We start from the raw sequence: 11,501 nt of genomic DNA on the forward strand, positions 1-11,501 counted from the left end.
AGAGGGAGAGGCAGACATCATAGGATAATCAGAGTAGGCGCTGAAGGCATAGAGCTCAGAATAAGGAAGAAGGGACTTCCCTGGTGATGCAGTGGTTAAGACTCTGGGGCTTCCCTGGTGGCGCAGTGGTTGAGAATCTGCCTGCCAATGCAGGGGACACGGGTTCGAGCCCTGGTCTGGGAAGATCCCACATGCCGCGGAGCAAATGGGCCCGTGAGCCACAGCTACTGAGCCTGCGCATCTGGAGCCTGTGCTCCGCAACAAGAGGGGCCGCGATAGTGAGAGGCCCGCGCACCGCGATGAAGAGTGGCCCCCGCTTGCTGCAACTGGAGAAAGCCCTTGCACAGAAACAAAGACCCAACACAGCCAAAAATAAATAAATAAATTAATTAATTAAAAAAAAAAAAAAAGAATCCACCTGCCAAAGCAGGGGACATGGGTTCAAGCCCTGGGCCAGGAAGATGCCACATGCTGCGAAGCAACAAAGCCACGACTACTGAGCCTATACGCCACAACTACTGAAGCCTGCGCACCTAGAGCTCCTGCTCCGCAACAAGAGAAGCCACCACAATGAGAAGCCCTGCACCGCAACGAAGACCCAACACAGCCAAAAATAAATAAATAAATAAATAAAATAGTATATTAACTTAAAAAAGAAAAGAAAAAGAAAAAAGGAAGAAAGACAGGTGTTTATGTTTTCTTTTTTCTTTTTTAGTACACTTTATTGAAGAGTTGTAGATTTACATAAAAATTAAGCAGATAGTACAGAGTATTCCCGTATACTTCCCCCAAAACACACACAAACACACACACACACACACAGAGTTTCCCCTATTGTTAACGTCTAGCATTAATATGGCAACACATTACAATTAATGAATCAATATTGATACATATTTATGAATTAAAGTTCATATTTTGCATTGTTATAGTCTTTTTGCACTTTTTGTTGTATAGTTCTATGAGTTTTGACTAATGCATAATGTACTTTATCCACCATTACAATGATTATAGAGAATAGTTTTACTGCCCTAAAAATCCCCTGTACTTTTTTTTTTCAAGTTTTGAATTTTATTTTATTTATTTTTTATACAGCAGGTTCTTATTAGTTATCCATTTTATATATATTAGTGTATACATGTCAATCCCAATCTCCCAATTCATCCCACCACCCCCCTGCCCTGCCACTTTGGGCTGCCTGCCAGGTCGGTGTCAAATTTTTCCAGGCTGGGAATTTCCTGGCGGTCCAATGGTTAGGACATGGTGCTTTCACTGCCACGGCCCAGGTTCACTCCCTGGTCGGGGAACTAAGGTCCCGAAAGCCCTGGGGTGTGGCCACAAAAAAAAAAAAACAAGTAATTAAAATTTTCTGGGCTGTCAGAGAGCCTATCCACCACAGGAAGAAGAGGAAACTTCCATCCACTCTTATTCCTGCTGGGAAAGGCCCTTAGGTCTTGCCCTGCAAGGAAAGGATGACTTTCTGGCATACTGTGTTCTCTAAATTCTGATTCTAAGGAAGAGAAGGAGAAAAGGAGACCTAGCAATGGAAATGTCCATGGGCTTCTGCAATCAGAAAGTGAGTGGCCCATAGGTCCTTCCAGTGAACTAGTTTCTGAGTAGGATATGGTGACAGCCCTTTCCTAGGGCCTGGTTCCACGTTCGTGTTACTACTCTGTGGAGAAGAGGACCCAACAGACTTGTGGGTCCCTGAAGGTGGTCACACTCCAATGCCAATGAGTGGATGTGAAAAGGCAGCTCTGGGAAGTCAGAAGAGCTGACCTAGAATTTCCCCATCACCTGGCAGCTCCGAGGCTGCTCCCTACGGGAGGCCCTCCCTGACCCCTGTGCTGCACAGGGCAGCTCGGAGTTCCTCCCTGGTGTGTATCAAGCTTCATCAGGCATGTCTCTTTCATCCCTCCTCTGTACTTCATGGGCACAGACTATGTCTGTTTCACCTCAGGACCTTTCCGAGCCTAGATTCAGTGAGCCTATCATCTATGGCTCAAGCCCAGAGAGGACCCTTTCCTTCCAATTTTTGCTATGTCCATGCTGGGTTCACATTATCTTATTGCATCATACTTTGGCATTACTCTCAGAAGAGGGAAGTAGTCAGTGTGCTCTGTGAAATATTGCAAAGAATCCTAACAGTTAAGTTTGTTACTGGCATTCAGTCAAAAGATAAGACATACTGGAAAAAAGAATCTGTTAGAAGCTCTTTATTAGATTAGCCAGTTGGATTTACAGGGTAATAAGAGACCAGAAGCTTGATGATCAGAAGTGAAAACTAGTCAATACAAATTAGACATATGCTTTAAATCCGTAGAGAAATGAACAATTTGAAAGAAATGTAATATCAGCATTAGTTATTACAGAAATATGAAAGGAACCAGATAATTTTCCAAAGATACTCAATCATTGAAAGTTTTACTTAAATGCATTACTTCCAAAATGAATAAGATAGAAATGAAGGCTTGAGAAACAAAATATAAGATCTGAGAGAACATAATTAAATACTTCTGTGAAGAATTTCAACACTGAAGTAAGCTCTCTTTTGTCACACATGGTTAAAAATCTCCCTATATTGGGTTTTGAAGCATTTTCGTGGAGTTTGATTTGGGAGTTACACTGGATATAGTGCAACTATTGACAAAAAGTTTTTAAGGGGTATATATTATTCTACCAGATTCAGGTGGGAATGAAGACATAAAGGACAACCCTTTAACTATATCCATACAAGAGTTCACATTCTGCATAAAGAGTCTATTAATTTTTACATACTTATGATCTGCAGTCACAGTTTCCAGCCTCTTGTAGGAGATTGTTAGGCAACACTCAAGTGACACATCCCACCATCTCTCCAGTCCACCGGAGAAAAGGAGGCTACTGAGATCACAGGCAATTGTCTCTTTACCCAACTGGTTGTGCCACTGAAGATGTAGACCCTGCTCTGAAGCTCAAAATTTCTGTAATTTCCTATTGGAACCACTAGGCTTGAGTCTGGGCTGAGCACACTATATTCAAGGGGCACTAAGGCCACCTTAGCTTCTATAAAATTATTCTTTCAAGAGAATTTACATGGATCCCAATGCTTGTTGTAGCTCCTTTGTCTTTGGGTATTAGGTGATTCCCAAGAATCATTTGCTGAACTCATGAGTTGAAATCAGCAGTATTTAGAGACCAAGAGAAGAAATGAAGCAGGAAGGGGCTGCTAGAGCAGCCCCTGAGTTATGCTGAGCAAATACTACCTGGCTCCTGGCACACTGGTTTCACTCTATTGAATCCCCTATCATGATTCTGATTTGTTTCACTCGGTTTGGGAATCCGGCCAAAATTACAGTACCCTGCTCCTGGGTTGTCGGTAAGATCAAATGAGATCACGCATCTAAAGCACTTTAATATAGAACCTAGCATATACTAAGCACCCAATGAAGAGATAAGAATTGTGGAATATTCTGCGGCAATTAGAATCAATAGATTTGATATGCACATAGCAACAAGGATAAATCTTAAAAACCTAGTTGAGTGAAAAAAGAAAGAGAAAGATACATAACACAGTAAGTAGCATTATGTAGATTGATAGTACACAATTTGTAAGAATGCACACAAATAAACAAATACACAGTAAACACATTAGAGCAATCACCTATGGGGGTAAGGGGGAGTGGTCAGTGAGAGAACAGGAATGGGGAATAAATACATGAAAGAAGAGCAGGCATTGTAAGGCATGGCAATAAAAGTGTGCCATGAACTGAGCAGTATAATTGACTCCACTCCCTGCCTCTGAGGTTAAAAATAAAAAGATAGGGGCTTCTCTGGCAGCGCAGTGGTTAAGAATCCACCTGCCAATGCAGGGGACACAGGTTCGAGCCCTGGTCTGGGAGGATCCCACATGCCGTGGAACAACTAAGCCCGCGAGCCACAACTACTGAAGCCCGCGTGCCTAAAGCCCGTGCTCCGCAACTAGAGAAGCCACCGCAATGAGAAGCCCACTCACCAAAATGAAGAGTAGCCCCCGCTCGCTGCAATTAGAGAAAGCCCGCACGCAGCAACGAAGACCCAATGTAGCCAAAAATAAATAAATAAAAATAAATTTATTAAAAAAAATAAAAAGACAATAGTTATTATTAATACTCCCAGACCTTCCACATCCTTTCAACTGTAAAATGTCGGAATATCCTTCAGATAGCATCCTTCTTGCACCTGCTCAAGCATCTTCCTCCAGCTTTCTGGGTGATTTAACACATCAGGGAATAAGTATCTGAAAAGGCACGGCACTCCCATGTAGCCATTCTGGACTTCAGAGCTAAATTGCAAAGTTGGTTCTACACATGTGATTTCATCTATGAAATTAGGGAAAGGTAGGAAACTGACACAGAAAAAAAAAAGATTTCTTATAGCGTTGCTATCCCTTATAGTGGAGGGTCAGCTGCCTCTTTTTGTCCATTAGTTCAAGGCAAGATTGACTGAACGTGGCTGTTACCACATCCCTTCAAAAGCACAGCCTGTGAATAATGCTTCAGTAAATATGGGAGTGCATATTCACATTAGCCAAAATATGGAAATGACTCAAATGCCCATCAACAGATGAATGGAAAAAAAAACACATGGTACATATACATAACAGAATATTATTTAGTCATGAGAAAGGAGGATATCCTGCCATTTGTGACAACATGGATGGTCTTTGAGTATATTATGCTAAGCAAGACAAGTCAGACAAAGACAAGTACTGTATATCACTTATACATGGAATCTAAAAAAGTCAAACCTGTAAAAAGTAGAGAGTAAAAATGCTGGTGACTAGGGAGATGGGGTGTGGATAAGATTTATGGTGTTTAAGGGTACAAATTTGTAACAAGTAGTAAATAAGCCATAGAGATCTAATGCACAGTATAATGAATACAGACAATAATATCGTACTATAATTATGTAATGTGATAAATATCGCTAAAACATCATATTACAATATTACAATACATAAATGTATCAAAGTAACATACCGTATACCTTAAGCTTACACAATGTTACATGTTGAATTAATTCAATAAATCAATTTTTTTTATAAAAGAAAAGACAGCCTATGGAATGGGAGAAAATAATTGCAAACCATATATTTGACAAGGGGTTAACAATGCAAATATGTAAAGAACTTCTACCAAAAAAAAAGCACAGCCTGATCCAGCGGCTGCAGGAGCTGGGCTGTCCCCATCTGCATGTCCAGGGACATAGTGAGTAATCTTGGTGTCTTGATGTTGCAAACACTCGCACTTAGCTTGATCAGTGCTGGCACAGCAGAAAAGAACGGATGGAAAAATGTTTGGATTTTAAAGGTAACAGAGAGAAGTTGGAAAACAACTACTGGCCGGCCAAGACTGAGAGCTTTGCTGGAGGCTGGTACGGGATTGTATTTTTCCGCTGACAGCTGAAAATAAGCCCAGCTTCAGTGGAGCTTTTTTTCTTCCTTCCTCAAGGTTACCCGCAATTCTAATGATCAGTTCTCTCAGGAAAGCAAGAAAATGGATTGGGGGGTTTCAGCTTGTTGTTCTATTATCCATTATAGGTCTGAAAATGTTTTCCCACCACGTTGTCTGCTTGTAAACACAATATCCATTTCCTTACACTACTGCATATGCACCAGTGTTATCACCAAGGTAAACAGATCTCAGCAGCCCCCGAAAGGAACTCTGTCCTGCGCATCCAGCAGCGCTCCATTCTCTTCTTAGACGAGAGGTCTCATCCCCTGGGCTTCACTACGAAAACCTGTCCCAGTCTCCTCTCTTGGCCTCTGACTGACCCTCTCTCAAATGGCTCATTCTGTTCCACTTTCTCCTCCCACCTGCCAAGTCAGGGCTGCTCCTGTGTGTGTGTGCGTTGTCAGCCCCTGTATAGACACATATCAGAATCTGGGATTAAGGGTTGAGTTCAAAAACAAAGTGGCATTTTGTCCATTGCTTTGATTTCCTTCACAATATTTAATGTGACTTGCATTATAAATAACATTACAGGAGGATATGAAGCTCTTGTGTTCATCAAAGGCAATGTGAGTTTTTCAGAGTCTAAGAAACCTGGGTCTATCGGTAGATATTTTCAAGGGTCTAATACTCAGCCGGTGATCAGCTCACTGTCCCTGGGATTGTTGGGTCTCTCTCTCTTCCACACACTTAATTTCACTCTCCTCGCTGATCTCATTCACAACTACAGCTTTAATTTTTACTTCTGTGTAAACAATTCCTAATTCTCTAGTCCAGAGGTGCTCCCTCCCCTTCCCTCCCCTCTTCTCCCTCCACTCCCCGCCTCTCCCCGCCCCTCCCCTCTTCTCCCCTTCTCCCCCTACCCCCCCCACAATCTTCTATGAGCATCGGCCTAGTAATTAAGAGCATGGGCTCTGGGGTCACAGTGCCTGGGTTCAAATCTTCGCTCTGCACTAATCAGCTGGTGTAACCTTAGGCAAACTACTTAGTTTCTCTGTGCCTCAGTGTTGTCATCTGTAAGATGGGGATATGGTACTTATCTTACAGGGCTGCTGGGAGACCTCAGTGGGGATAATACAGAGCGGGGCATGCAGTAACTGCTCAGTAAGTATTGGTTGTTTTTCTGGTCATTTGGCCCAGAATAATGCAATTACAAATAATTTCAAATGGTCTCTGAACCTACTCTTTTCAAGATTACCAACAAACTCAAGTTCTCCAGGTTTGGTGATCACTGGTTCTGACCTGATCAGTTCCCTCATTAGCACTGACCAGTACCCCCTTCATTCTCCCCGGGCTTCCTCCTACCACATCGGCCTGATTTGGGATGACTAAGGACTCAGAAGTCATTCAGCTTCTCCATCTACACTTTCCCTAGAAGGATGACCTGATCCTAGCCCACGAACATCCGTCACACATTGAAGAATCTCAGCTCTTCAGCCTCCATCTCTCCTTTGAGACCAACCCAACTGCAACTCCTGAATATAACACTTCTCAAACCAGCACAGGCACGTCTCAATATCCTCTGGATTTCCACACCTGCTTCTCCCCCAGTCTCACCTCCTTCAGGTGCTCAGAGAACAAGACCTGTGCGTGGAGAGAAAGGAACCCACTGCAGAGTCCTGTCAAGAGCTGTGTGTGGCTTGGATTAGAGCTGTGCTCTGGGGAAGATGAGTAGTGGGCATATACCAGATTGCCTTGGCAAGGGATGGGGTGAGGAGAGAGGCAGCCTTGGGGGCAGGTGCCAACATGCAGTGTATGTGAGATGGGCAAGGTTAAGAGAGAAAGACAGAGTGAACCTCACATCAAAGACTCTTAGCAGCAAACCATGGGGGATGTTCCGGGCACCCGAAAGAATGTGTGTTGTGCTGCCTACCACTGAATAGGTGTGGGAGAAAGAAGACTCTTTTCATGAGAGAGTTTTTAGGGAAGCTAAGTGACAAAGGAAATGGAATGTTGCAGAAAAGGGTAGATAAACCCAACACAGATCCTCATAACCGGATGTAATTGCCCAGTTCCCTGAATTCTCCTGGTACTATATAGATATAGCGATATACAGCTTTAAAATGTTTTTAAATGATATTTCAAACCTGCAGAAAATTATAGACTTGTGTTATAAATATCCTTATACCCACCCCCCCGCTGTAACGTATGTAGCTTTTTAATGGCACCTGCCTCTGTAGTATTGTATTGCTACGCATTCACTTTATTTTTTTGTATTATAGAAAATGCCTTGAGGGCAGGGACTCACCCTTCTCTTTGTATCTCAGAGGCATCTAACACACAGAGTAGGTCCCCTAATATTTGCTAAGTTAAACTGCATTCTTGAAAGACCTTGAAGAGATCTTCAGGAAAAAAGAAATTGTGGCAAGCAACATACACTATTCTTACAGATTTGAGAATCCGCAGCTATTTTTAAGGTATATTAATTCAGAAGGAAGACTGTAAGTGAAAATAGGGCAGTAGCTGCATCTCATGACATGTAACAAGGAAAACGTATTTCATATGCTGACATCCTTCGCTAATATTTCTGATTCTGGAATCAAAGGCACAGGCAACCCAAATCTCAACTTTCCCCTGTAGGCTATCAATTTCTGTGCCCTCCTACAAATGCTAAATATATTTGATTTACTAAGAAAGATGTTTGGCCAATAACAATTAACCATCAGCTATAGCAGGTTTATCATTAGGCAGTGTTAAAGCTTTTGTCAAGTCCCAGTTGCTCTGTCTTCTGCCCTAACACGCCTTTTACCTACTAGAAATCCAGGAAAGTGTTATACTGCCTGATATATTAGAATTCCTACCATATCACTCCTTGATACAGCTACATCAATGACCTACGAGAATTCCCAGAAGAACTTGCTATATACCATGGTAAATGAGACTTTAAATAGTAGTTGCAAGTAGTTAGGGTGACAATGGCATCTGGTTGTCCTGGATAACCCCAGTTTAGACCTGCTGTAGATCAACAATGTCTCAATTATTTTAGGATTCCCATTTCACTCTCACAAGCATCGGGGTTGAGATACTAAATTATATGGTCACCCTATCAATCCCCTTACCTAAGCTTTTTACATCACATGACTGCCTTATGTGAATGAGACTTCCATTTTTTTATTTGTGTAGTGTCCTGACAAATGAATTAAGTAAGACTCTTTGCTTTGTTTTAGGAAGCCACACTAGACATCACAAACAAGTCTCTGTTTTTGGCAAGCTTTCTGAACAGAACACAAACTGAAATAAATCCATTCACCCAGATGTTACCATCACAAATTGTGCTGACACGGCACAACTGCCTTTCCACAGGGAAAGAGTAAACCATCAAAAAACAATAGGAACTAAAACTTAAATTACACAATAAAAATGTTCAACATTTAAAGTCTAGGACTATGCTTACTGTATTTAAGTCAAAACGAGCTTAAATTTCAAGACAACAAAAATCGAGGATGGCTTTTTATTATAGATAGGATCTCTCCCTCTCTCTTTTATTTCTTCTGCATCAACTTCAAGAAAGGAAAAATAGGGCTTCCGTGATGGCGCAGCGGTTAAGAACCCGCCTGCCAATGTAGGGCACTCGGGTTCGAGCCCTGGACCGGCAAGATCCCACATGCTGCGGAGCGATGAAGCCCGTGCACCACAACTACTGAGCCTGCGCTCTAGAGCCCTCGAGCCACAACTACTGAAGCCCATGCTCCTAGAGCTGGTGCTCCACAAGAGAAACCACCGCAATGAGAAGCCCTCCCACGGCAACGAAGAGTAGCCCCCACTCGCTGCAACTAGAGAAAACCCGCGTGCAGCAATGAAGACCCGACGCAGCCATAAATAAATAAATAAATAAATAAATAAATAAATAAATAAATTTTTTTAAAAAGAAAGGAACAATAAAACAACACTAGAATGACATGTAGTTATAACTATATTTTCAGCCTAGAAATTTCAGCCCAATTTTCAGCAGCAATGTTACGTTAGAATCAAACATTTCCTATATGGTTTAAAAACACAATGAAAATCTGGCACTTTGGGAGCTTATGTGAATACAGCTTTAACTTCTTATTTTCAGAGAAAAATGAGATTTAACTTAAAAACAAAAAAACTAAGGTAATGTCCCAAAGGTCCTTAAAAAAAAAAAAAAAAGAAACTCAACCTGCTGTACACATTGAATAATTCAAATCAATGATCCTTTTAAGCCCTTAGCAATGCATGAACCAATGGGGGAAAGCAATCTAATACTTCATGCATTTAGGGGATTGCATTAGAAAAACTTTTAGGCTGCTTCTGCTTTTATAAATGCAAATATATGCAGAGCAGACAGATTGGGATCTGTACAGTTTAGCAATGATCGAAACTTGTAATTTTTGAAAATGGTACAGATGTCCAGACTAGTTATATTAAGATGCTTCTTACTGAAGAAGAAACCAAACAAACAATCCAATTCCACCTCCTCCTTAAAAAGGAAACAAATAGGGACTTTGCTGGTGGCACAGTGGTTAAGAATCCACCTGCCAGTGCAAGGGACACAGGTTCGAGCCTTGATCCGGGAAGATCCCACATGCTGCGGAGCAACTAAGCCCGTACGTCACAACTACTGAGCCTGAGCTCTAGAGCCCGCGAGCCACAACTACTGAGCCCATGCGCTTAACTACTGAAGCCCACGCGCCTAGAGCCCGTGCTCTGCAACAAGAGAAGCCACCGCAATGAGAAGCCCACACACCTCAACCAAGAGTAGCCCCCGCTCGCCGCAACTAGAGAAAGCCCGCACGGAGCAACAAAGACCCGACGCAGCCAAAAATAAATAAATAAATTTTTTAAAAAAGGAAACAAATAAACAATGCTACCACAAATCAGAATAAGCTATGTATCATCTTGTTTCTTTCATAGAATCTGAAAGTTGAAAGACAGCTTAGTGTAGAGGAATAAATATTTCTAGACTGTATCATTCACTGCATTACTCATATTCCTTTCCCAACTACACCGGAAATGGGGGGAAATGCTTCCTCCTTCAAGGACCACTGATAGGCTAAAGGTTAACTGAGAGATCAGCTAGATCTCTGGTCAGTAAATAAGGGCTGAATGAATGTCCTTTATTCAGGACATTTTTATTTATAAAAATGTATTTTTTTAATATTTATTTTATTAAATATAAAAAATTAAATGTATTTTATATTTATTTTAAAATATAAAAAATAAAATGTATTTTATTTATAAAATAAATAAGCATTTATTTTATACTTTATTCACGCCCTTAAAATTGTTGAGTGTCCACTGTCTTCCTATACTTGGCATATTATGGCTCCTAAGGCTTATCTGATGATACGGAGTGCCTAGAACGTGCCAGGCACTGGGGAAATAAGATGAAAACATAGTAATTGCCCTCAAAGAGCTCTCAGTCTGGTGGGGAAGACAAGTAAAGATATGATTAAAATGGGGTGCTAAGTATGGTAATGAACGTGTATACGAGGTACCATGGCAACTGAGATGAGGTAGGATTGATTCTGACTGAGCCATGATGAAAGATTTCATTACTATACACTTGGAGTCTTGAAAAATCGCTGGGTATAGGTGCTAAGAGTTTAAACAGAGGCATGACATGATCAGCTGTGTTGCAGAACAGCCACGCTGGAGGCAAAGTGGAGGATGACGGCAGAGGGAAGGGCTAGCGGTGAGGAAGTCTAATTACGGCGACTGCAATAGCCCACGTGAGAGATGATAAGGGCCTGAGCTAATCGAGTGATGCTGGGGCTGGAGGAAGGACATCTGGACACGAGAGAGACTCAGACAAACTTGTCCACCATTCAGCATCTGAGACATTTCCAGACAGCTCCAGTGGCTACCGGATCCATTCTTACACTGAGCTGGAATCCGCCTCCCATTTGCTGGCCTAGTGGTGCACTCTGGAGAAATTCAGACATGACAGGTCCTCAAATGCTGGGTCTGTATTCATGCTTGATTGCCATTAGTGAAATTCAGACAAAATATTTATATTCCTCTAACAAACAAAAGAGCAGAGTCGGGATACACATTTCAAATGTTCCC

This window comes from Balaenoptera ricei, chromosome 16 (assembly GCF_028023285.1).
Source record: "Balaenoptera ricei isolate mBalRic1 chromosome 16, mBalRic1.hap2, whole genome shotgun sequence".
NCBI classification, from domain to species: domain Eukaryota; kingdom Metazoa; phylum Chordata; class Mammalia; order Artiodactyla; family Balaenopteridae; genus Balaenoptera; species Balaenoptera ricei.